Source organism: Megachile rotundata, chromosome 10 (genome assembly GCF_050947335.1).
Source record: "Megachile rotundata isolate GNS110a chromosome 10, iyMegRotu1, whole genome shotgun sequence".
Classification (NCBI taxonomy): Eukaryota; Metazoa; Arthropoda; class Insecta; order Hymenoptera; family Megachilidae; genus Megachile; species Megachile rotundata.
In genome coordinates, this window is record NC_134992.1 from 10,411,553 (window position 1) to 10,436,964 (window position 25,412).

Consider the following 25,412-nt stretch of genomic DNA (forward strand, 5'->3'; position numbering starts at 1 on the left):
GACGTGTGTGGCAAGGTAACATTGAAATGCAGATATATATTTAATCAAGGCTTAATTAACAAGTTTTCTTACACTAAAGCGCAACCTTAATTCCCTACAGTCCCAAATCTATTTGTCCCAAAATTTGTGTGTACCCAAATTGTTATTTCCCAATTCCTAATTCCCTGATTCAATAATTTCTCAATTCTTAATTTCCCAATTCTCAATTTTCTAATCTCTAATTTCCCAATTTTCTACTTTCCCAATACCTAAGTTCCCAATTCCTAATTTCACAATTGATAATTTCCTAATTCCTAATTTTCCAATTCTTAATTTCCTAATTCCTAATTTCCCAACTCCTAATTTCCAAATACCTAATTCCCCAATTCCTAATTTTCCAATACCTAATTTCCCAGTTCCTAATTTCCCAATTCCTAATTTCCCAACTCCTAATTTCCAAATACCTAATTCCCCAATTCCTAATTTTCCAATACCTAATTTCCCAATTCCTAATTTCCCAACTCCTAATTTCCAAATACCTAATTCCCCAATTCCTAATTTTCCAATACCTAATTTCGCAATTCCTAATTTCCCCATTCCTAATGTCCCAATATCTAATTCCCCAATTCCTCATTTCCCAATATTCCTAATTTTGGAGTATTGGAATGTACCTAAATTCACATGTGTCCAAATCCCTATATCCCCAAATCCCTACATGCCCAAATCCCTACATCCCCAAATCCCTACATCCCCAAATCCCTACATCCCCAAATCCCTACATCCCCAAATCCCTACATCCCCAAATCCCTACATTCCCAAATCCCTATATCCCCAAATCCCTATATCTCTAAATCCCTATATCCCCAAATCCCTACATCCCCAAATCCCTATATCCCCAAATCCCTATATCCCCAAATCCCTATATCCCCAAATCCCTATATCCCCAAATCCCTATATCCCCAAATCCCTATATCCCCAAATCCCTATATCCCCAAATCCCTATATCTCTAAATCTCTATATCCCCAAATCCCTATATCCCCAACTCCCAACACCCCGAAATCCCTATATCCCCAAATCCCTATACCCCGAAATCCCTATATCCCCAACTCCCTACACCCCGAAATCCCTATACCCCCAAATATCCACACCCTCCATCTCCACACCCCCAAAACCCCCAAATCCCAACTCCCACAATTCCCAAATCCAAATATTTCGAACTAACCTTAAATCCAACACAAACATCTCACCACATCACTAAAAGAAATTTGAATAACGCAAATCACGACTCGACTAAATTATACCATTTAAATAATTCGCAATCTTTAACTGAATAACTAAAAAGATTGATCGACGGCGGTCGCAGTATCACCGTCGTTTAACATGTTAATTGCAAACGGTGCGAAAAGAATCGGACCTCTTACTTTTTTTCCCTACTCTCGGCCAATATTCTAGTCGGCCAATATCTCCGCATTAAATCTAGCGGCGCTAATGAAGGTATCGTTATCTGTAAACAACCTCTATAAAATAATTCCGACGACGGAGTTGTAATTCTCGAATCAGCGTGGATATCGATGACGAAACGCTGTTACATTCTATCGATCCGCTCGATCCGTCGGAATTTAAATTAGCCGCTTCGAGGTGGTTTCGCTAGATTATCGATAAACCGTGTAACTATCGGTTCGTATGCAAAATGGGGAGAGAAAAAAAGGAGGCGAGCGTACGTGGCTTATCACCGTCTAATTGCCACGGGCCCCAAACAAATTCGCGCTGATTGCGTCCCCGGGGCCGGAAGTGACGCACGACATGCCGGGAGATTAATCGCAATTAGAAATTCGCGCGATTTCATGAAACATAATCGACGGTCGTGAAAGTTTTTGCGGACGGTTATGGCGCTTGGTTTTTTTTTTCTTTAGAATCTGGTGACATGCGCCGTAAATTTCATGTAATTGGATCGGCGTAAATAAGTCGAATAAAATTTTAATACCTTATCGACATTTTTCGCATGGTAATAGATCGGCTGTAGATTCGTGAGAGATAACGAAAAAATTTGTGGAATTATGTCGGGATTTTATTGTGCTTCCTTGGCGCCCGGTGTATGGAATTTTATAATTTATGTATAGTAAAAGTTTTGAGTAAAAATATGGGTTTACGAGGTGTTTTAGATGTGAATTATGGCGGAGAGTAGGAGAAGTGTTTGTTTGGGGGTTTGTAGTTGTTTGGATATTGTTTTAAATATACAGTTTTATGATAGGTTTTATCTCAATTTCTCATTTGCTAATTCCCCATTTGCTAATTTCCCTATTACTAATTTCCTAATTCCCAATTTCCAATTTCCCATTTGCTGAATTCCCAATTCCCTAAATTCCCAATTCCCTAAATTCCCAATTTCCTGAATTCCCAATTCCCTAATTTTCTGATTTCCTAATTCCTCGATTCGCTAATTCCCCGATTCCCTAATTCCCCGATTCCCTAATTCCCCGATTCCCTAATTCCCCGATTCCCTAATACCCCGATTCCCTAATTCCCCGATTCCCTAATTCCCTGATTCTCTAAATCCCCCATTCCCTAATTCCCCGATTCCCTAATTCCCCGATTACCTAATTCCCCGATTCCCTAATTCCCCGATTCCCTAATTCCCCGATTCCCTAATTCCCCGATTCCCTAATTCCCCGATTCCCTAATTCCCCGATTCCCTAATTCCCCGATTCCCTAATTCCCCGATTCCCTAATTCCCTGATTCTCTAAATCCTCCATTCCCTAATTCCCCGATTCCCTAATTCCCCGATTCCATAATTCCCCGATTCCCTAATTCCCCGATTCCCCATTTCCCGAATACCTAAATTCCCAATTCCAAATTTCCCATTTGCTAATATTCTATTTGCTAAATCCCCAATTTCCTAATTTCCAAATTCCAAATTTCCCAATTTATATTACATTAAATGAAATTTAATTAAATATCTAATGTACGTATGAAACTTATACATGTACTAAAAATATAAATTAACGATGCATTTATTTTTTTTTCAAAAAAGAATTCTAACACTAAGATTGTAAAATGCATTTTAACTACAATAAAACAAAATTGATAAATGAAACAATATATTACTCCACAAGCTACATTACAGTCGAGACAAGATTAAGACACAGCTCTTGTTCGATTACTCTATAACGTATGTATTATAATATATGTTGCTTAATTATAGGATCCAGTTAGAAAAATCGTTTTATTAAAGCGTCGCCGTGCAATAGAAAATATGTACGATGATGAACGAGTATCAGTTACGATAAGCGAACGTTAATCGGATAACGGTACAGCAATTATGGCAGTTCAAGTCAACTATGCAAATTAAGAGTTCGTTAATAAACGACAATTATAAAAGTTGTGTATAGCGAGTACGTACAAGTTACTTTTAATATTATTTCAGGATTTTATGAAAAATGGGGAACATTCCCACGTTTGTGGCACAGATGACGTTTTTAAGAGGAGGAACTCTGGTTAATGATAAAATTGAAAGTTATCAAGTTTTTAGATTTTCTAGTTTGTGTATTGCATTTTTAAATATTCAAGTTATCAGATTTTCAGATTTACTAATCACTAATTTCTCAATTTTTCAATTCTTCAGTTCGTCAATTTTTCAATTTTTCAATTTTTCAATTTTTCAATTTTTCAATTTTTCAATTTTTCAATTTTTCAATTTTTCAATTTTTCAATTTTTCGGTTTTTCGATTTTTCAATTTTTCAATTTCTCAATTTTCCAATTTCATTATTCCCAAATTTCCAATTTCCAATTCCTAATTTCTCAACTCCTAGTTCCCCAATACTTAATTCCGCAACTCCTAATTTCCCAATACCAAATTCCCCAACTTCTAATTTCCCAATACCTAATTCCCCAACTCCTAATATCCCTATACCTAATTCCCCAACTCCTAATTTCCCAATACCTAATTCCCCAACTCCTAATATCCCAATACCTAATTCCACAACTCCTAATATCCCTATACCTAATTCCCAACTCCTAATTTCCCAATACCTAATTCCCCAACTCCTAATATCCCAATACCTAATTCCACAACTCCTAATATCCCTATACCTAATTCCCCAACTCCTAATTTCCCAATACCTAATTCCCCAACTCCTAATATCCCAATACCTAATTCCCCAACTCCTAATATCCCAATACCTAATTCCACAACTCCTAATATCCCTATACCTAATTCCCCAATACCTAATTTCCTAATACCTATTCCCCCAATAACTAATTCCCCGATTCCCAATTCCCCAATACCTAATCCCCCAACACCTAATTCCCAATACCTAACTTCCCTCTTTTACAAACCCATAAAACGAGCTTTCCCATCATATTTCTCTCCTCGAAACTTTATTTCCCGCGAATTACGCGCGAAACTATCCAGAACGAGATTAAAGCTCGTAACGCGACAATCTGAATTGATTATCGCGTTAAGTGCGGTCAATAAATCGGAGAGTATTAAACTGTATCGTATGATTTACGAGCGACGCACTTAAGGGCTTTAAATCTCGCGTCTACGAGCTTTCGTTGCTCCCTTTGCTCCGCTTTAATGAATGAACTGGTGCTCGCGAGACAGCGAGCTTCCTGTTGAAAGAAGAAATTTAAGCTTCCAGCGAGAAACCGCGCAACAGGCATATTAAAAAGATTGAAGAGATGGGAGTGTAAGGAGATAAAACTTTCTGATCGATTGGACATAATAAAAGCTCCGTCTTACTTCACCGGCAGAAATTATATATCCTTCTGTGAGAGGATGAGCGCATTTAAACGAGATTGATGCCGAATAAAAAGTGTAATTTAGTTTCAAAAGATTCAATTTGTAGCCAAAGTTTTTACCGGAGGATGATTCATGAATCTCTCGCTTCTTTCGCGAGACATAGGGTGTTGGCGATGGTACCTTTTGCTTACGTATCGAGTGAATATCCTCAAATCTCCAAATCTATAAATCTCCAATTTTCCAATTTCTCAATTTTCCAAATTTTCAATTATTCGTTTTCAATTATTCGTTCTTCAATTTTTTAATTTTTCAGTTTTTTAATTTTTCAATGTTCCAACCCTTCAAATTTTCAACCCTTCAAGTTTCCAACCCTTCAAGTTTCCAACCCTTCAAGTTTTCAACCCTTCAAATTTTCAACCCTTCAAGTTTCCAATCCTTCGAGTTTCCAACCCTTCGAGTTTCCAACTCTTCAATTTTCCAACCCTTCGAGTTTCCAACTCTTCAATTTTCCAACCCTTCGAGTTTCCAACCCTTCAAGGTTCCAACCCTTCAAGTTTCCAACCCTTCGAGTTTCCCACCCTTCAAGGTCCTAATCCTTCGAGTTTCCAACCCTTCGAGTTTCTAACTCTTCGAGTTTCCAACCCTTCGAGTTTCTAATTCTTCGAGTTTCCAACCCTTCGAGTTTCCAAACTTTTAAGGTTTTAACCCTTCAAGTTTTCAACTCTTCAAGTTTCCAACTCTTCAATTTTCCAACTCTTCAATTTTCCAACTCTTCAAGTTTCCCACCCTTCAAGTTTCCAACCCTTCGAGTTTCCCACCCTTCAAGGTCCTAATCCTTCGAGTTTCCAACCCTTCGAGTTTCTAACCCTTCGAGTTTCCAAACTTTCAAGGTTTTAACCCTTCAATTTTCGAACTCCTCAATTTTTCAACTCTTCAATTCTTCCACTCTTCAATTCTTCAATTCTTCAACTCTTCAGTTTTGCAACTCTTCAATTCTTCCACTCTTCAATCCTTCAACTCTTCAACTCTTCAATTTTTCAACTCTTCAATTCTTTAATTCTTCAATTCTTCTATTCTTCAATTGTTTAATTTTTCAATTCTTCAATTCCTCAGTTCTTCAAGTCTTCAATTTTGCAATTTTGCAATTTTTCAATCTCTCACTTTTGCAATTTTGCAATTTTGCAATTTTTCAATCTTTCAATTTGGCAATTTTGCAATTTTGCAATTCTTCAATTTCACAATTCCCAAATTTCCAAGTCCCAAAACCCCAACTCCTCAAATCTCCAAATCTCGACATCGTCCAATACAAACTAGAAATTGAATTCGTAAAGAGTATCACATAAAAAGGAGATTATAAGAGACCCGGTGAATAATTCAACGGTGTATCTAATATATTGCCGCAGGCATGTTCAGATCGCGTCCGATGGGGAAAAGGTGTACGAAGGTGGTCGAATCGATATCCAGACGCGATTATATTAATTACGAGGCCGCGTTATGAAACGAGGCCCGTTGCCGCGTTGATTTCTGCTTCATTCATTAACCAGCTTCTATAATTGCCACGGCGATCGCGCGCGCCGCGGCCGTAAAGTATCGCGGCGACGTTACACGGGCCACCACCGATAATTATCGCGGCCGATGGATATCGATCGTCGGTATATCGATGAAATATCGTGGCGAAGCGGTTACCGCGAAACTGTGGTAAATAGAGGGTAACGTTTCGCTTCGTTAACGAGGCGATCTCGAATCGACTCGATTACGCGTTGCCGTTCATTAACAAACTATACGCGACCGTCTCTCCCTCTCTCTGTCTCCTTTTCGCCCTCGTCCGGCATCTATCTGTCCATCTATCTTCGCCATTTTTCTCTCTTTCCTCCCTTCGGCGTGCAATTTTCAACGATACGTTCGAAGAATCGCCGATAGTAACCGGCCAATTTACGCGGCACCGATAATTTCCCGGACGAACGAACGGTTAACGCGCGTTTACCGTTAAAACGATTTTCCTTCGCGCAGGAAGTCGCTTGCTCGTTCGATTCGACTGTCGGACGCCGGAAACGTTAAATCGGCCCTTTTTGCGCCGGAGCCGATAATCCGGAAAAATTCGAACGCTTCTTAATTAGAGGACGACCGTGATTGGAAACGAATATCTCTCCAATGATTCTGATTGTAAACCGTGTACGATATACTGTATGGTTGTCGATATTCGTTGAGACGCTGTTCATTACGTTGATATCGTTTGCGAGTTGTTCAAACGAATAAACTTCGGTTGCCTTCAGGGCAATTACTTTTTCATCTGTTCAGAGTTTACATGTAATTCCTTCCGACACGTCGATTAGTGGGCTGCAATTTTATGGGGAAAATGGTGACGCTAATTTCAACTATAATATAGTGACGCACTCGTGACGTACACATCATTTATTTTTGTTGGAATTTCATTTTTTTTATTTTAGTCATTGCATATAATATTATGACGCACTTGTGACGCACACATCATTTATTTTTGTTGGAATTTCATTTTTTTTATTTTAGAGTCATTGCATATAATATTATGACGCACTTGTGACGCACATATCATTTATTTTTGTTGGAATTTCATTTTTTTTTTATTTTAGAGTCATTGCATATAATATTATGACGCACTTGTGACGCACACATCATTTATTTGTTTTGGAATTTTATTTTTTTATTTTAGACTCATTGTCTATAACATTATGACGCACTCGTGACGCACACATCATTTATTTGTGTTGGACTTTCATTTTTTCTATTTTGGACTCATTGCCTGTAATATTACGACGCACTCGTGACGCACAGATCTTTAATTTATTCTGAAATTTCATTTTTAATTTTGGAAGCATTGCCTACGATATCGTGACGCACTCGTGACGCACATATCGTTTATTTATTTTGAAATTTCATTTTTTTCTTTTAGAGTCCTTTACTTATAATATTGTGACGTACTTGTGACGCTCACATCGTCTATTTATTTTCAAGTTTCATTTTTTATTTTAAAGTCATTATCTGTGGTATTGTGACGCACTTGTGACACACTTATTGTTTATTTATTTTGATGTTTCCTTTTTTTATTTTAGAGCCATTGATCATTATATCATGACGCACTCATGACGCATACGTAGTTTATTTATTGTGAAATTTCATATTTTATTTTAGAGCCTTTTATCTGTGATATCGTGACGCACTCGTGACGCACACATTGTATATTTGTTATGAAATTTTATTTTTTTATTTTACAATTCTTTGCCTGTGATATCATGACGCATTCGTGACGCACACATTCTTTATTTATTATGAAATTTCTTTTTTTTTTTAATTTTAGAACCATTGCCTATAATATCGTGACGCATTCATGACGCACACATTGTTTATTCATTATGAAATTTCATTTTTTATTTAAACTCTTGTTTCTTGCATATTGTGACGCACTCATGACGCACAAACCGTTTATTCATTTTGAAATTTCTTTTTTTCATTTTGGAACCATTGCCTATAATATCGTGACGCATTCATGACGCACACATTGTTCATTCATTATGAAATTTCATTTTTTATTTAAAATCTTTTAGCTTGTATACCGTGACGCGCTTATGACGCACACATCGTTCATTTATTTTGAAATTTCATTTTTTTATTTTAGAACCATTGCCTATAATATTGTGACGCATTCATGACGCACACATTGTTTATTCATTATGAAATTTCATTTTTTATTTAAAATCTTTTAGCTTGTATACCGTGACGCGCTTATGACGCACACATCGTTCATTTATTTTGAAATTTCATTTTTTTATTTTAGAACCATTGCCTATAATATTGTGACGCATTCATGACGCACACATTGTTTATTCATTATGAAATTTCATTTTTTTATTTAAACTCCTTTAGCTTGTATACCGTGACGCACTCATGACGTACATATCGTTCATTTACTTCGAAATTTCTTTTTTTTATTTTAGAACCATTGCCTATAACATCGTGACGCATTCATGACGCACACATTGTTTACTCATTATAAAATTTCATTTTTCATTTAAACTCCTTTAGCTTGTATATCGTGACGCAGTCATGACGCACACATCGTTCATTCATTTCGAAATTTCATTTTTTTATTTTACACTTATTACCTCTACATTAAAAGCAGTGCGTTATATCACTCGAATGATACAAACGACATAACCCCTGTCATTATACAAAGAATTAATTTCCACGGAAAACGAAGTAATTAATTATCGGTAATTTCTCTGTCGAAAGGCATTTCTTCGTACCACAGATTTTCCTCGGTCGAGTATAAAAAGAATAATCGTATTCGGAAAAAAAAATTGCGTTTCATTAAGCGAGAGTAGATTGGCAGAGATCGATTCGCGTGCTGGCAACCGTTGAAAAATGAAACGAGCCACTGAAATTTATCGGTTCTCCCGCTGTAATTTGATTTATCGACGATCGAACAGGGAATTGGACGTTTTCGAATGGTCGGCTTTTCACGCTCGAACGGATTAAACGGCGTTTATTACGGGTTAATCGGCGCGGTGCGATTTTTAGCGTCGCTTTTTGCTTCCGCGGATCGCGACCAGGTCGAACCGGCCTAGAGAGAAACGCGTGATCGTTCGAATAAACGAACCTGTAAAGCAAAGAAGCGAACCATGTTACGATCCTGCCTCTTTTAACTTGATTGACGTTACGACATCCTTACCACCGACGGTCTTCGCTGTTTTATTCTCTGTCGATCTTCCACCTTATCCACATAAACCGCTGAAAATAAATTACCCTCTTAAACAAAATAATACATTAACTACTCTGTGATGTTTTACTCGTTTTACGTTCGAGTCACTTGTCAGAACGGATAATGTTTCCTTTATATTTGTTTTGAAACTTCGGTAATTAGCGCTGGAACTAGGAAAACTATCGATCAAATGATTGAGTTGCAAATTTGTTATTTAATGTTACAAAGTTTTTTTAGGTTTACTTCTTGTGTTGATTTTCGTTGAGATAGGGATGTAATATGTTAAATATTTTACTGTGGGTTTATTTTGAAATTTTGTTTTTTATTTTAGACCCATGATGTGACGCACTTGTGACGCACACATGGTTTATTTATTTTGAAATTTAATTATTTTATTTTAGAAACTTTTATATGCGATATCGTGACGCACACGGGACGCGCTTATTGTTTATTAATTTTGAAATTAATTTATTTTATTTTGGACCCATTAGCTATGATATCGTGACGCAATTGTGACGCACACATCGTTTAATTATTTTCAAGTTTCATTTTTTTTATTTTAGAGTCATTATCTATGACATTATGACGCACTCACGACGCACTTATTGTTTATTTATTTTCAAGTTTCAACTTTTTTTATTTGACAGCTATTGCCTATGACATCATGACGCACTCGTGACGCACACGTAGTTTATTTAATTTTGAAATTTCATTTTTTTATTTTAGAGCCATTGTCCATTATATCGTGACGCACTCATGACGCACACATTGTTCATTCATTATGAAATTTTATTTTTTATTTAAAATCCTTTGGCTTGTATATCGTGACACACACATGACGCACACATCGTTCATTTATTTTGAAATTTCATTTTTTTATTTTTGAACCATTGCCTATAATATCGTGACGCACTCATGACGCACACATTGTTCATTCATTATGAAATTTCATTTTTTATTTAAAATCCTTTAGCTTGTATATTGTGGCGGACACATGACGCACACATCGTTCATTTATTTTGAAATTTCATTTTTTTATTTTAGAACCATTGCCTATAATATTGTGACGCACTCATGACGCACACATTGTTCATTCATTATGAAATTTCATTTTTTATTTAAAATCCTTTAGCTTGTATATTGTGGCGGACACATGACGCACACATCGTTCATTTATTTTGAAATTTCATTTTTTTATTTTAGAACCTATGCCTATAATATCGTGACGCATTCATGACGCACACAATGTTTATTCATTATGAAATTTAATTTATATTTAAACTTCTTTAGCTTGTATTCATTTTGAAATGTCAGTTCATCCAAACCAAAAGTTTCGTGCATAAGACTGATCTCTCCGCAGAATACTTTTCATCCGCACGTGACACGTACATACGTACGCATACGAGCAATTTGAATTTCTAACGACGGAAAAATACCCGGCTGGAATAATACCACGATCGATCGCATGCATATTCATGAGGGTCGAATTTAATTGTGCGCGCACGGTCGAGTATCATAATAGCCGTTGATCGAATCCGTCGAACTCGGCATTTATTGTCTCGCGTTATATGAAATTTCTTTCGCCACCGGCAGTTAATTGCTCGAAACACTAATCGTTTATGTATACAACAGCGCTCGCTAAAACCGTGACGATTTTTGCTTTATCCTCCATTTTAAATCAACGCTCGAACGACGATTACTGTTCTTCGGAGGGGGGCCACTTGATTAATATTCATTGGATAAAAGTGTCGTGTCGTAAAGCATTATGCTCGGGACACGTCGTGAGTCATTATCTTTTGTGGTTTGAAGCTCGGTCACACGATGCTGTTTATTTTTTATTCGCCGTCGATCAAAAACGTTAACTAACATGCGAGCTGTGTACGAAAATAATTGAACGGTCTTACACATCAATTATTGCGAAAATTATTATCGATCATTTCAGACGATACTGTGTGCGGATGAATGTTAAAATGTTGGTCGGTTTAATACGTAAAATGTTCGAGGGGAAATAAAATGTTGATACTGGTCGTAAAGTGGTGGACAATTTAAACAGTAATTACTATCGTAACTGAATAATGACATGTCGGAGATAAACATTGTGTTATTAACACAAAGATCACATTGTAACAGACTAGTTTGGTGATTGCGGAGACAACAGGCAGGTCAGAAATTAATATAGAAAATTTAGAATATACACATTAATGTTATAAGAAGTTAATCGAAAAATCCGAATGATTGAAGAATTAGAAGATTATGAATGTAGAGACTTAAGAGTTTCATGATGAATAATTGAATTGAAGAACTGAAAAATTGAAGACTGGAATAAATGAAGAATTGAAAAGTCGAAGAATGGAAAAATTGAAAACTGGAATAATTGAAGAATTGAAGGATTGAAGAATTGAAGAGTTGAAGAATTGAGGAGTCAAAGAATTGAAGAGTTGAGGAGTTGAAGAATTGAAGAGTTGAAGGATTGAAGAGTCGAAGAATGGAAAAATTGAAAACTGGAATAACTGAAGAATTGAAAAATTAAAGAATTGAAGAATTGAAGGATTGAAGGATTGAAGGATTGAAGAATTGAAGAGTTGAAGAATTGAGGAGTCAAAGAATTGAAGAGTTGAGGAGTTGAAGAATTGAAGAGTTGAAGGATTGAAGAGTTGAAAAATTGAAGAGTTGAAGAATTGAAGAGGTGAAGGACTGAAGGGTGGAAGAATTGAAGAGTTGAAGAATTGAAGAATTAAAGAGTGGAAGAATTGAAGAGTTAAAAAATTGAAGAGTTGAAGAATTGAAGAGTTGAAGGATTGAAGGATGGAAGAATTGAAGAGTTGAAGAATTGAAGAATTGAAGAGTGGAAGAATTGAAGAGTTGAAAAATTGAAGAGTTGAAAAATTGAAGAGTTAGAAAATTAAAGAGTTGGAAACTTGAAGGGCTGGAAACTTGAAGGGTTGGAACCTTGAAGGGTTGGAAACTCGAAGGGTTGGAAACTCGAATGGTTGGAAACTCGAAGGATTGGTACCTCGAAGGGTTGGAAACTCGAAGGATTGGGACCTTGAAGGGTTGGAAAATTGAAAGGTTGGAAAATTGAAGGGTTGGAAAATTGAACAGTTGGAAAATTGAAGAGTTGGAAACTTGTAGAGTTGTAAACTTGTAGAGTTGGAAACTTGAAGGGTTGGAAAATTGAAGGATTGGAAACTTGAAGAGTTTTAACCTTGAAGCGTTGGAACCTTGAAGGATTGAAAACTCGAAGAGTTGAAAAATTGAAACCTGGAAAAATTGAAAAATATAAACCTGGTATAATTGAAGAATTAAAACACATGAAAATTGCACCACTTCAAACTAATACAAATTTCAAAAATTTTGAAAAGCATAAAACGCCAATTCACCAACGCGTCCTACCACAAAAGTATCCTAAGTCACCAACGACTAAACGGCAGGGTTGAAACGGATGCACCGGCAGCGTTAATCAGAAGAATTGAGACAAGAGTTTATTCCATGCCCGTTTACGCGTTAAACGATGCTAATTTAAGCCACGCGATCGAATAAAATGCTCGCAAGGTAAACCGTTCAAGTTCAGCGGGCAATCAACGCGAGGAGTGCGCGAGTAAAGTTATTCGACGGCACGGTAAATGGATTTCGCCGTCGAGCCTTAAACGAGACTATCAAAACGGCGGTGTTTTATGCGCCGTTAACTTTATTTATCGCCGTCTCGATGAAATTCCGAATCGAACGAGTCAGCTCGTCGCGTCGTCCGGCGTTAAACCGCGAATCGGGCTCTTAAGTTCTTTTTTAATGCGTCCACGCGTAATATAAACGTATCCTCGCTCGAGGAGGAGTCAGGGCCGGTCCTGACGACGGCGATGTTGCAACACGTGCATCTGCGCATGGTCGATAACTTTCGCAAGGTGTAATTGCTCGATATTATCCAAAATCCGAGTGTAATAAATTTGGATGGGAAGTGTGGGGTTGGTCGTAAAAAAGTAGTTTATTAATACTTTGTTGCGGTGATACAACAAAGATTTGGGTATAGGGAATTTTGGAATACAATTGAAGAATTGAGGAATTGAAGAGTTGAAGAAATGAAGAATTGAAAAATTGAAGAATTGAAGAATTGAAGAATTGAAGAGTTGAAGAGTTGAAGAGTTGAAGAATTGAAGAATTGAGTACTTAAAGAATTGAAAAATTACAAAACTGCAAAATTGAAGACTTGAGGACTTAAAAAATTGAAGAATTGCAAAATTGCAAAATTGAAAACTTGAAGAATTAAAAAATAGAAAAATTGCAAAATTAAAAACTTGAAGAATTAAAAAATAGAAAAATTGCAAAATTAAAAATTTGAAAAATTGAAGATTGGAAGAATTGAAAAATTGAAAAATTGAAAAGTTGAAAAATTGAAATATTGAAAAATTAGAATATTGAAAAATTGAAAAATTGAAATATTGAAAAATTGAAAAATTGAAAATCTGCAAAACAGAAAAACTGAAAAATTGAGAAATTGAAATATTGAAAAATTGAAAATCTGCAGAACTGAAAAATTGAAGAATTGGAAAATTGAAAAATTGAAAATCTGCAAAACCGAAAAACTGGAAAATTGAAAAATTGAAACCCTGAAACCTTGAAGAATTGAAGAACTGCAAAACTGAAAATTGAACAACAGAAAAATTGAAATCTGACAACTCCCCAAACACCTCTAAAATTCATAAAGTAAACCAATTTATAAAATCGTGATTGTATTTGTATACTTGGAACTCTCCGATTAATTCAAATTGCTCCGCTAACAGAATCGCAGTATCCATTTATGGACAAAGTTACAGATTGTCGGACAGAAACGTCGCGAACAGCCACCGCGAACGAATTCAGTAAAGAAAGTAAAAGGAAAGATCGAGGTAAGAGAAAACGATTCCTTGAACGGCAATAAACGTTCGTCGCCGAGAATTCGACGAAAACACGTGGAAACGCGACGTTCGTGATTCATCGGAGACCCTAAAATAGACGGTGATGCGGCATTCTTATTGGCTCAAATTTTTCTTTTAAATACTGTCAACCGTGTTAATTGCCGCTCGTGAAAATCTCTTTTTGCTCTCTTTCGATGTTCTCGGAATATGTGGACAGTTTATTGGATCGTTCTTTTATCCTTTATTTAGCTTTTATGGCGATCAGGGGGACCGATGCGGTGTTAATGAAATTATGTTTTGGGTGGATCATTTTTTTGAGGATGCAGTCGGTGACTTCGATGCATGGTAGGACAAGTTCGGGAATTGAATCGTACGGAAATTGATGCAAGTTTAACTTTCTATACTTGAAAGGTGACTTAGTTAATATTCAACAAAATACAATAATTATATTACATACAACAATTTGACAGAAATATTTTTTTACTAAATTTATCAAGTATTATACGTGTGGTGAACGTAATGGAATCATAGTAAAGCAGACAACAGTATATATAATTAATGCTAGTATATATAATATATAAAGAGTATAATTAATTCTACAAGAGTAGACTTGGTACTCGAAGGAAATTTTGCAATTATCAGCTGTCTATCTTAAAAAAAATTTTCAAGTAAAAAGTTTACTGAATTCTTTTAAGATCACTACTTCTCCATTATTAATTACGATTATTCTCTTTGATGTGTTCATACAGCATATGCTTTACAATATAGATGTAGTATAAACTACAATTAAATTGCAAGGAATCAGAAAAATTGAATTGAATCTCACCGAACCGGTACACACAGAATTGAACCGCTTCGAATCACTACGAGTCAAATGGCATCGAATTGAATCGAATTGCAATGCGTCGAATTCAGTCACAGGGATTGAGCAAAACAATCCGTATCGAATGCAATCTTGTCGAACTGAACAGTGACGAATTGAATCGTGTCGCACTCTACCATATCGAATTAAATCGTGCCGAATTGAATTGTATTGAATTGCAATGCGAAAATTAAATAACGAGTTGTATCCAACAACATATGCAATTGCATTAACGTGTGTCAAGTGCAAGATGTGAAGTTGCAGTAAGTTGAACAACGCGTTGAAATATAACAAGTAAAATTGAAAGTCGATGATGTGTAATGTGAAGAATTGCAATGTGTAGAATTGTAATGTGTAGAATTGCAATGTGAGGAATTACAATGTGTCAAATTGCAATACGTTAAATTGCACATATAGGTATTACAAGGCAGAGAATTGCAATGGGTCGAATTGCAATGTGTAGAATTACAACACGTAGAATCGCACCTAATGGCATTACAACACATAGAATCGCAATGGGTCGAATTGCAATGTGTGGAATTGCAAAGTGTCCCATTGCAACACGTTGAATTGCACCTAATGGCACTACAACACATATATAGAATTGCAATGGGTCGAATTGCAATGTGTGGAACTGCAATGTATCGAATTGCAATGGGTCGAATTGCAATGTGTGGAACTGCAATGCGTCGAATTGCAACACGTTGAATTGCACCTAATGGCATTACAACACATAGAATTGCAATGTGTGGAATTGCAATGTGTGGAATTGCAATGTGTGGAATTGCAATGGGTCGAATTGCAATGTGTGAAAGTGCAATGCGTCGATTTACAACACGTGGAATTGTACCTAATGGTATTACAGCACATAGAATTGCAATGGGTCGAATTGCAATGTGTGGAATTGCAATGTGTGGAATTGCAATGTATCGAATTGCAATGTGTGGAACTGCAATGCGTCGAATTGCAATGTGTGGAACTGCAATGCATCGAATTGCAACACGTTGAATTGCACCTAATGGCATTACAACACATAGAATTGCAATGTGTGGAATTGCAATGTATCGAATTGCAATGTGTGGAACTGCAATGCGTCGAATTGCAATGTGTGGAACTGCAATGCATCGAACTGCAACACGTTGAATTGCACCTAATGGCATTACAACACATAGAATTGCAATGTGTGGAATTGCAATGGGTCGAATTGCAATGTGTGAAATTGCAATGCGTCGATTTACAACACGTGGAATTCCACCTAATGGTATTACAGCACATAGAATTGCAATGGGTCGAATTGCAATGTGTGGAACTGCAATGTGTCGAATTGCAATGTGTGGAACTGCAATGCATCGAATTGCAACACGTTAAATTGCATCTAATGGCAGTACAACACATAGAATTGCAATGGGTCGAATTGCAATGTGTGGAATTGCAATGTGTGAAAGTGCAATGCGTCGATTTACAACACGTGGAATTGTACCTAATGGTATTACAGCACATAGAATTGCAATGGGTCGAATTGCAACGTGCGGAATTGCAATGGATCGAATTGCAATGTGTGGAATTGCAATGTGCCGAATTACAACACATTAACCATGGACCAAAACACATCCCACACCATCCACAAAATCTCAAATAAAATACGAAAACCCAAAATAACGTATCCCAAAAAAGTACACAGCACAAGAATCCACAAAACTACCCTCCATGCAAAAGAACCAACTCATATTGTACATGTATTCGTATCAATTACCTAAAAAGCGTAAGAACTCCCAAGTTCTCAATTCCCGCGCTCGTAGGCAAAGCGGTTCGCGTTCCCATTCATACATCCCATCGGCGCGTTCCAACGGTGAACGATAAGTAAAGGGTCGAGTACGGAACACCCTCGGTGCTAGTAGCACGGCTTTGAAACGAGACGGACGGTAAGATAGACCGAGAAAGCCGGCGTCGCGACGGAGAGAGAAGAAACGAACGGTGCACGGAACAAGTGCAACAGCAGCGGCCTGCTCTCGGCGGCTGCAAGCGGGCAGACAGGTTGTCCAGATTCCACGGAAGGTCGTTTGCTTTGCTTACCGCGGGTCGCGAGACACAGTCTCGAACGCCGCCACTTCGGCCATACTTAACGAACGAGATAGAAACGGTGAACGCGTACGAACACGCGAGTTCGTGTGCAGACCTTGAAACACCGGTGCATCCTCCTCTTTTCTGTCCTCTTCTAGTTATGGTCGTTTCGACATCATGGGCTCTATTCTTGGCTTTTGAAACGGGAGGACGCTTGGGACATCTTAAGTGAAATGTTCTTTCGTTCAGTTTTCACGGGACCTTTAATCTATATGGGTAGCTTAGGTGGTTGTGGTCTCAAATTGAACCTAGCTGTATGATCAAGTGATGGAATGATCATGAAGGAACAGCTTACTTTAGTGGAAGGTCTTCTGGTTAACCTTTGACTTTGCTACTGTATGAATATCTCAGGACCTGGCTCATGTAGCTCAAGGATGATTATGGTGTCTTTAGAACAGATATGTAAAATCTAACCTAGCCATAATATTCAAAAAGCAGCTGCATTTGGTCTGGACGAAATGCAAGAACAACTTACTTACCTAAAACGTTCTTTGGTTAATTTTTTGCTTTATACTAATTTTGGAGGACCTTCGATCTGAACATGTAGCTTAGGTGGCTGTAGTTTCTCTAGAATAGGTGTCTCAAATTTAACCTATCTGTATGATGATGATGAAGGAACAACTTATTCAAGTAAAAGGTCTTCTGGTTAACCTTTGACTTTGCTACTGTACCTCAGGACCTGGCTCAGGTAGCTCAAGGATGATTGTGGTGTCTTTAGAACAGATATGTAAAATATAACCTAGCCATCATAGGCAGAAAGCAGCTTCATTTGGTCTTGATGAAATGTAGGAACAGCTTATTTAATTAAAACGTTCTTTGGTTCAGTTTTGGCTTTGTACAAATACTTCTGAAGCAGCTTCTGGGACACATAGCTGAGGTAGTTGTGGATTCTCTAGGATAGATTTATCCTGTTCATTTGGTCTTTGGTCTTCAGTGTCCTTGATGTAAAGAACCATCTTCAAAGTCTTAAACTAACCATTCTACCTAACCATCCTCCTCCCCTAATTAATATACTCAAATAGTCCTCTAATTCTCAACCTCCATAATCTACATCCACATCCCTAGAGTATCATCCTAAGAGTACAAAAGAGTATCCAAAGGTATCAGAAATCAGCTAAAACCTAAGTAACCGTACTAAGTCCAATCTCCAAATCTCTTCCTTCACACCCACCTTGCAACTCTTGCAGCCTTATCTCCTAATCCGAGTTCCCGCCTCCAAGATGTCGGCGATAACCTTCGGCCCTCGAATGTGCCAGAAGCGTCTCCCACTTCCTGGTCCTACTGTAAGCCCGTTAAAAAGACCGTCCACGCCCCTTTTCATCCGTGCATACGAGATCGCGATTGTCGCGGCTTCGAAACTGCAGGGAGGTGTTCAGACGAGGGACAACGCGAGTAGGATCGTGAACGGTGCAACCGTCATAAATCAAAAGCATTCCTCTGTTACGGTGACGTAAGAAAAACAGCTGCTCGCGACGACGGTGTATACACGAAGGCGTCGGATGATATGCACGAGGCGTGCTCGCACACACGCCTCGGTTACGCTACACGCGTGTAAAGCGCCGCGACGAACAATAACCGAGATAGCACAAGGCTCGCTAATTCCGCCTGATTGTGCTCTCTTCGTGGCTGTCGTTCAACTTGCCCGCGTAAAAAGAGGAACCTGACGGTGGATCCGTTCGGACAGCTGCGTTCACCTTCTTCTACTTCTCCGGTCGCCGTCTCTCTCCCCGCTTCGGTCAATTGTGCTCATCGGAGAATGAAATATTCTCGGGGTGTTCCTTTTTTTTATACCGTGACCTCCCTCTTCCTCTCGTTTCGGGGATGCTACACAATGGTGTACCTTTACGGACGTCCAAGCTAGATTTCTGTCCTCTGAATGGCCAGATCAAGACCCTCGCGGATTTTTTATCATCAGAATAAAAGTCCTTGGATGACTGTTGTTCAGTTTTAACCTTGAGTTATCTAAGTAACCTGAGTATCCTATCACCTTCAGCTAACTTTGACCTATCGCTTCTACCATTCTTCAACAATTATACACATGAACACTGAACATGAACATCGTGTGTGACTTCTTCTGACCAACGAATGTGAAGGTTTCACAAAACCTTACAATGTTTCATTGTAAAAATGTTTTATTACTACAATGTTTCACTGTCATGAAGTTTACTTTGAGGATCTTATATCGCCATCATTCTAATATTACTCCTTAACAATCATACACATGAACAATCAACATAAACATCATGTGTGACTTCTTCTGATCAACGAATGTGAAGGTTTCACAAAACCTTACAATGTTTCATTGTAAAAATGTTTTATTACTACAATGTTTCACTGTCATGAAGTTTACTTTGAGGATCTTATATCGCCATCATTCTAATATTACTCCTTAACAATCATACACATGAACAATCAACATAAACATCATGTGTGACTTCTTCTGACCAACGAATGTGAAGGTTTCACAAAACCTTAGAATGTTTCATTGTAAAAATGTTTTATTACTACAACGTTTCACTGTCATGAAGTTTACTTTGAGGATCTTATATCGCCATCATTCTAACATTACTCCTTGACAATCATACACATGAACAATCAACATGAGCAACATCATGTGTGACTTCTTCTGATCAACGAATGTGAAGGTTTCACAAAACCTTACAGTGTTTCATTGTAAAAATGTCTTATTACTACAATGTTTCATAGTTACAATGTTTCATTATCATGAAGGTTAAACCTTACCAATATTTGAAGTTTTTCTGTCAACCCCAGAAACCTTCCATGGCCATATAACGAGAGTCCATAAACACGGGCAATATGCACGTAACTCGAGCGAGGGTTTGCATATTTCCTGGACATCGCGGACAAAATAAACGATAAAGGGTTATCCGGGCATAATCGCCGAGCCATTTGAACGTCCATGATGGTCAGGCTAATCCAATGTGATCAGAGCGAAACTGGATCCGACGAGAGTCGTCGCATCGATCAAGACGTCGATTTGCATGCGCGTTAAAGTTCCGAACAACGCGGATAACACGCGGAAAGAATCTTCGATCGATCCAATTTATAAGATGCTGTCCGAAGGTTTCAACTGTGTCGTGGAATATCTAATCAATCGACAAATACTAAACGTGTTCGACACCGAAAGAAAAGCGATATTTCATTCGTGAAATACCTCCTTGAAACCTTAAAAACAGTTACTTTTCCAACATAGTGTACGTACAAATAACTAGTTGAATTAACTATAACCTTTGTACTCCATCGATGACTAGAATTTAAATATTTTAGCATAAAGTATGCAGGTTATTTATATTTAACGAGGTACAGCAATTGCGCGACGATATTTTAAATTAACATAGGTGCAATACAATGTAATAGATTATGTGGCTAATAAAATCAGATAAGAGCTTATGAAATCGATCAAAACCGGAGGCAACTCGAGATGTCCAATCTCGATAAACGTTTAATCGTTATAAACAGTGACGATGTATCATTCTGGTCGATTATGTTGCGATAATCAGGAGGCTTCTTTGCATTCGCTGGGTAAGCCGGGAACCTCTCCGTCAAATGGATCACACGTCGTTACCGGGAATATGCGATATCCTATGTTGGACCCCTCGTGTCGTCTGGAGCCGTCTCGCTTGTAAATGTTTCTCTCGATTTACATTAACGCGATCTTGTTAGCGTGCACGACGCGGCGCGCCTTATAAAATACGCGGCCGGCATTTCTCTTCCTGATTTATACACTTATGAGCGGATACTCGTTCCACGGATAGATAGCTCTCCCCTCGCTTCATAGGCTCGATCGCGTCCGCCATATCGGTATTTTCAGAGTTATTGCGCGGATGATAACGTCGCCATTTTGTCGTCAAGGGTAGACTAATAACGGTGGCAATTTTTCATTCCTGTATTTTTCTGAACAATCGTTATTCACTGGTTAATAACGGTGCATTGTAATTGAGCTGTTAAAGTGTATTAAGTATGAGTTACATTGTATTAGTGTTTATAATATGCTGGAGAAAGGAACAGATCATTTATGAATGTACATATGAATGCAACATATGTGTACAATACATATGATCATATGTACATATTGAGATTTGGTCATAGCATCAAGATACGACTAAAGAGATACATTTCATCAGTTACCAATAAAAGATAGGTTTATCAGCAAATGACAAAAAAGATGTCAAGCTTAACCATCAGTTTTAAGCTTCATAATCAACCATCATCAACGACCTAAAAATAATAACTTGAACTGCTACCAATAACTACTGTTAAGAAAGAAAATTATAAGCTGAACTACCAGAAATAAAATAATGACGAAAATGGTGATTAAGTAAAAATTATTAAAATAAAATCGTGTCGAAAAAGAATGTCGATCACCAAGGTAGGATTTCGCGACGCAGGCCCCGAGGCGAGTGGATGCACGCGCGTCCACGTAGGTAGAGTCTCGCGTGTGTGCGAAAGATAGGAGAAAAGGAACCTAACCGGAGCTAAACCCATTTATCGTGCGAGGCAGCATGCTTTCAATGAGAAGCACGCCGGTTAGAGAAGGACGAAGCAGGAAAACCGGGAAAGGGAGGGGAAAAAGCGTGACAGAGAGAGAGCTGCAAGAAAATCTCCTGGCGAGTGAAACGGAGACGACGCGCAGGGGAAAAGAGAGCAAAATAAAACTGGGGAAAAAGGTAAGCGTGGTCGACGATGGCGAACGAAGTTAGATCTCCGAGTATCGACGAAGAGGCTAACAACGAAGAGGAAAGACGGAGAGAGAGGACGAGAGGATAGCGTGTATGGCTGTTGCACACGCTCACGCATATATCGAGAGAGAGAGAGAGAAAGTGAGAGAGCAGAGCGGAGACAGGGCGTGGTCCAGCCTTGCTCTTACTTATAATTATATTTATTCGCGCAACGGCTATAGATTGATATACGATCGTCGAGGTCTCGTTGTCCAGACGGTCATTTCGGCGATGGAAATCCGCAGGTGTCGTCCTGGAATTTCAGGGAAGCGAAAAACGCCTGAACGTAAAAGTCATAGAACCTTGACCTTTCTATACTTCTTTTTGTTTGTGGAGTTAATGGAGTTTCTGCATCACTGGATCCATCGATTTCTGAATTCTTATATTGGCGGCGCATAGCTGTAGGCTGACATTTTGATGCTTCTTTTGTTCTGAGTCTCTATGCACATGACCCTTGATCCTCAAATGTATGCTTCACCCCTTAGTCCTAGTACATAAGAATTGGTTCATCAGTTCTACTACCTCCACGTCAAACTTCGGATGTTTTGAAAGAAGCACTATATCAATCTAAACGTTGTTACCAAAACCTGAAGAGTAGAGTCGCAGCAGGTATAGTAGCTTAAGTCTTTTGCGAGACCTCTATGTGAAAAGTTAATAAGAATCAATTATGAAATATTGGAATCTTTCCCTGTTATGTTCATCGAAGAATAAAGCTTCAGATCTATATGTCTTCTACATTCCTATACCTCTACATTGCTATACCTCCACATTGATATACCTGCACATTGCTATACTTCCAGATCCCTGTGCCTCTGCATCACTAGATCCCTAAATATCTACGTCTAAAGACTCCAACTTGATTAGGTCCCTATGTCTCTTAGCTCTTTATGTGAAATCTACATACATGCATACATATACCTATCTACATCACTAGATCCATAAATGCCTACGTCTGAACACTGCAACTTGATTAGGTCCCTGTCTCTTAGCTTTTTATGTCAATCCACATACATGCATACATATACTTATCTATATCACCAGATCCGTAAATCTCTACATATGAACACTTCACCTTGATAAGGTGCCTATGTCTCTTAGCTCTTCGTATCATGCCTACATGCATACATATACCTACCTACATCACTAGATCCCTAAATCTCCACATATGAACACTCTACCTTGTTCCACCATATGAACACTCCACCTATGTCTCTTAGCTCTCCATATCATACCTACATGCAATACATATACCTATCTACATCACTAGATCCCTAAATCTCCACATATGAACACTCTACCTTGCTCCACCATATGAACACTCCACCTATGTCTCTCAACTCTTTATGTCATACCTACATGCATACATATACCTACCTACATCACTAGATCCCTAAATCTCCACATATGAACACTCTTCGTCCACCATATGAACGCTCCACCTATGTCTCTCAACACTTTATGTCACACCTACATGCATACATATACCTACCTACATCACTAGATCCCTAAATCTCCACATATGAACACTCTACCTTGCTCCACCATATGAACGCTCCACCTATGTCTCTCAACTCTTTATGTCATACCTACATGCATACATGTACCTACCTACATCACTAGATCCCTAAATCTCCACATATGAACACTCTTCGTCCACCATATAAACGCTCCACCTATGTCTCTCAACTCTTTATGTCATACCTACATGCATACATATACCTACCTACATCACTAGATCCCTAAATCTCCACATATGAACACTCTTCGTCCACCATATAAACGCTCCACCTATGTCTCTCAACTCTTTCATACCTACACGCCTCAATCACTAGATTTCTATCTCCGTCCCTAGATCCTCTTATTACCTACATGTCCTACACATCCTGTCCACATGCACGCGTTAAAATCGAAACCGTGTTACGTCGCCTGTGTTAGTTACGGGATTATTGGCCGGTTTCCCTCAGCGACGAATTAAGTCGTCTTATCGGCAGCAACCGTATCAGTGAACCGCTTATCAAAAATGTCCCCGATCCAGACACCTGTTTTACCTTAAGACGTATTTGCTCGTATTGATCGTCGCCCCTTGACGAGTTTCCAGTTATCAGATGTCCTCTGTTCGAGACGCGTTATTTTACCCGGCGAGTCTGCTAAAAGCTTGACAACTGTCTTCTGTCCTGTCGACTCGTTGACAAGAAACGATGCCGAGTATCGAGCCGCTTATCGGCCGATCGGACGATTTACGGACTAATCGATGGAAATTTTGCATTCCTTCCTGGATTCCTGCGCTGTCGTGTCTCGAAAGGGAGAGAGAAAAAAAGGTGTACGACACCGGGCTGTTACGCAAGGGATCATTCATTTCCCCGTTCGTTACGGAAAGTTTTCAGCGGATTTGCATGTCATGCGATATATGGCCTGTCAACGAAATAAACGAATTATGTTGGGAAATTGTCCGACGGAGAAAGAGTTAATTGCGGAATTTCAAAAGTAATTAAATACTCCAGTTAAAAAGAAGTTAATGTAAAAATAGTTCGCTAAAAAGATTGATAAAAACGAACGGGAATGAATTCATCTGGCGAAACTACGCAGCGAGCAAGGGACACCTGATAAGCGAGAGCCGGCGAAAAACGGATAATCGTCGCGAGTGAACTCGCCGGGCGGATTTCTCGAGACCGATGTACTCGATGCATCCGGGAAAAAAGCATAGAATGGTTGAAACGAGCGATTCTCTTAGAGCAGGCTGGTTGGCTCGTTTCACGACAAACTCGTTTTTCCTCGACCATACTTTGCGAGCATACCTTTCCTTCGGGAAAGGAAGACAGAAGGGCTGGCCACGGGGAGAAAGTAGCCGGTTAAAAAAAAACGGGATTTGCATCGATCCTTGGCCACCGTACGCAACCTTCCACCTGGCACTCGTATACAAATTATGTTAATCGACGATCGATTCCCTCTTCGTCGTTTCATTGTACTTTTCGTTCGATTCTCTTTAGAGAGTTCTCTTGGGTTATAACATTCGCTTCGTGTGCTACAGGGTAGTTTTGTTGGGTGTAGTTTTTGTTGGAGAATTTGACTTATGTGGGCTTCTGGGGAGTTTTGATGATTTGGGGAGGAAGTTGAAGATGGGGACTTGATGGAGTCTTGATGGGGTCTTGAGAGATTTGGGAGATGTTGAGAAGTTGAGGATATTGGGTTTGAGGATGTGGAAATCTAGGTTTTTGGAGAGTTTTGATGATTTGGGGAGGAAGTTGAAGATGGGGACTTGATGGAGTCTTGATGGGGTCTTGAGAGATTTGGGGGATGTTGAGAAGTTGATATTGGGTTTGAGGATGTGGAAATCTAGGTTTTT

At 38.5% G+C, this 25,412-nt stretch overlaps 2 protein-coding genes across 7 annotated transcripts in view; one reads left to right on the forward strand and one right to left on the reverse strand.

The window, feature by feature from the left end:
• The window catches only part of LOC105662063 (uncharacterized), a 137,853-nt gene that overhangs the window by 82,559 nt on the left and 29,882 nt on the right, over positions 1-25,412 (reverse strand). The window contains exon 3 of one of the 4 annotated variants that reach the window (XR_013039708.1): positions 19,030-22,556. The exons of the other annotated variants lie outside the window; for them this stretch is intronic. The gene's annotated coding sequence lies outside the window, so the exon portion shown is untranslated. Of the gene's footprint in view, positions 1-19,029; positions 22,557-25,412 lie in introns of those variants that run through there. 4 annotated transcript variants of the gene reach the window in all.
• Positions 1-25,412, forward strand: part of grh (grainy head) — a 226,217-nt gene that overhangs the window by 42,979 nt on the left and 157,826 nt on the right. The gene's annotated exons all lie outside the window — the stretch shown is intronic.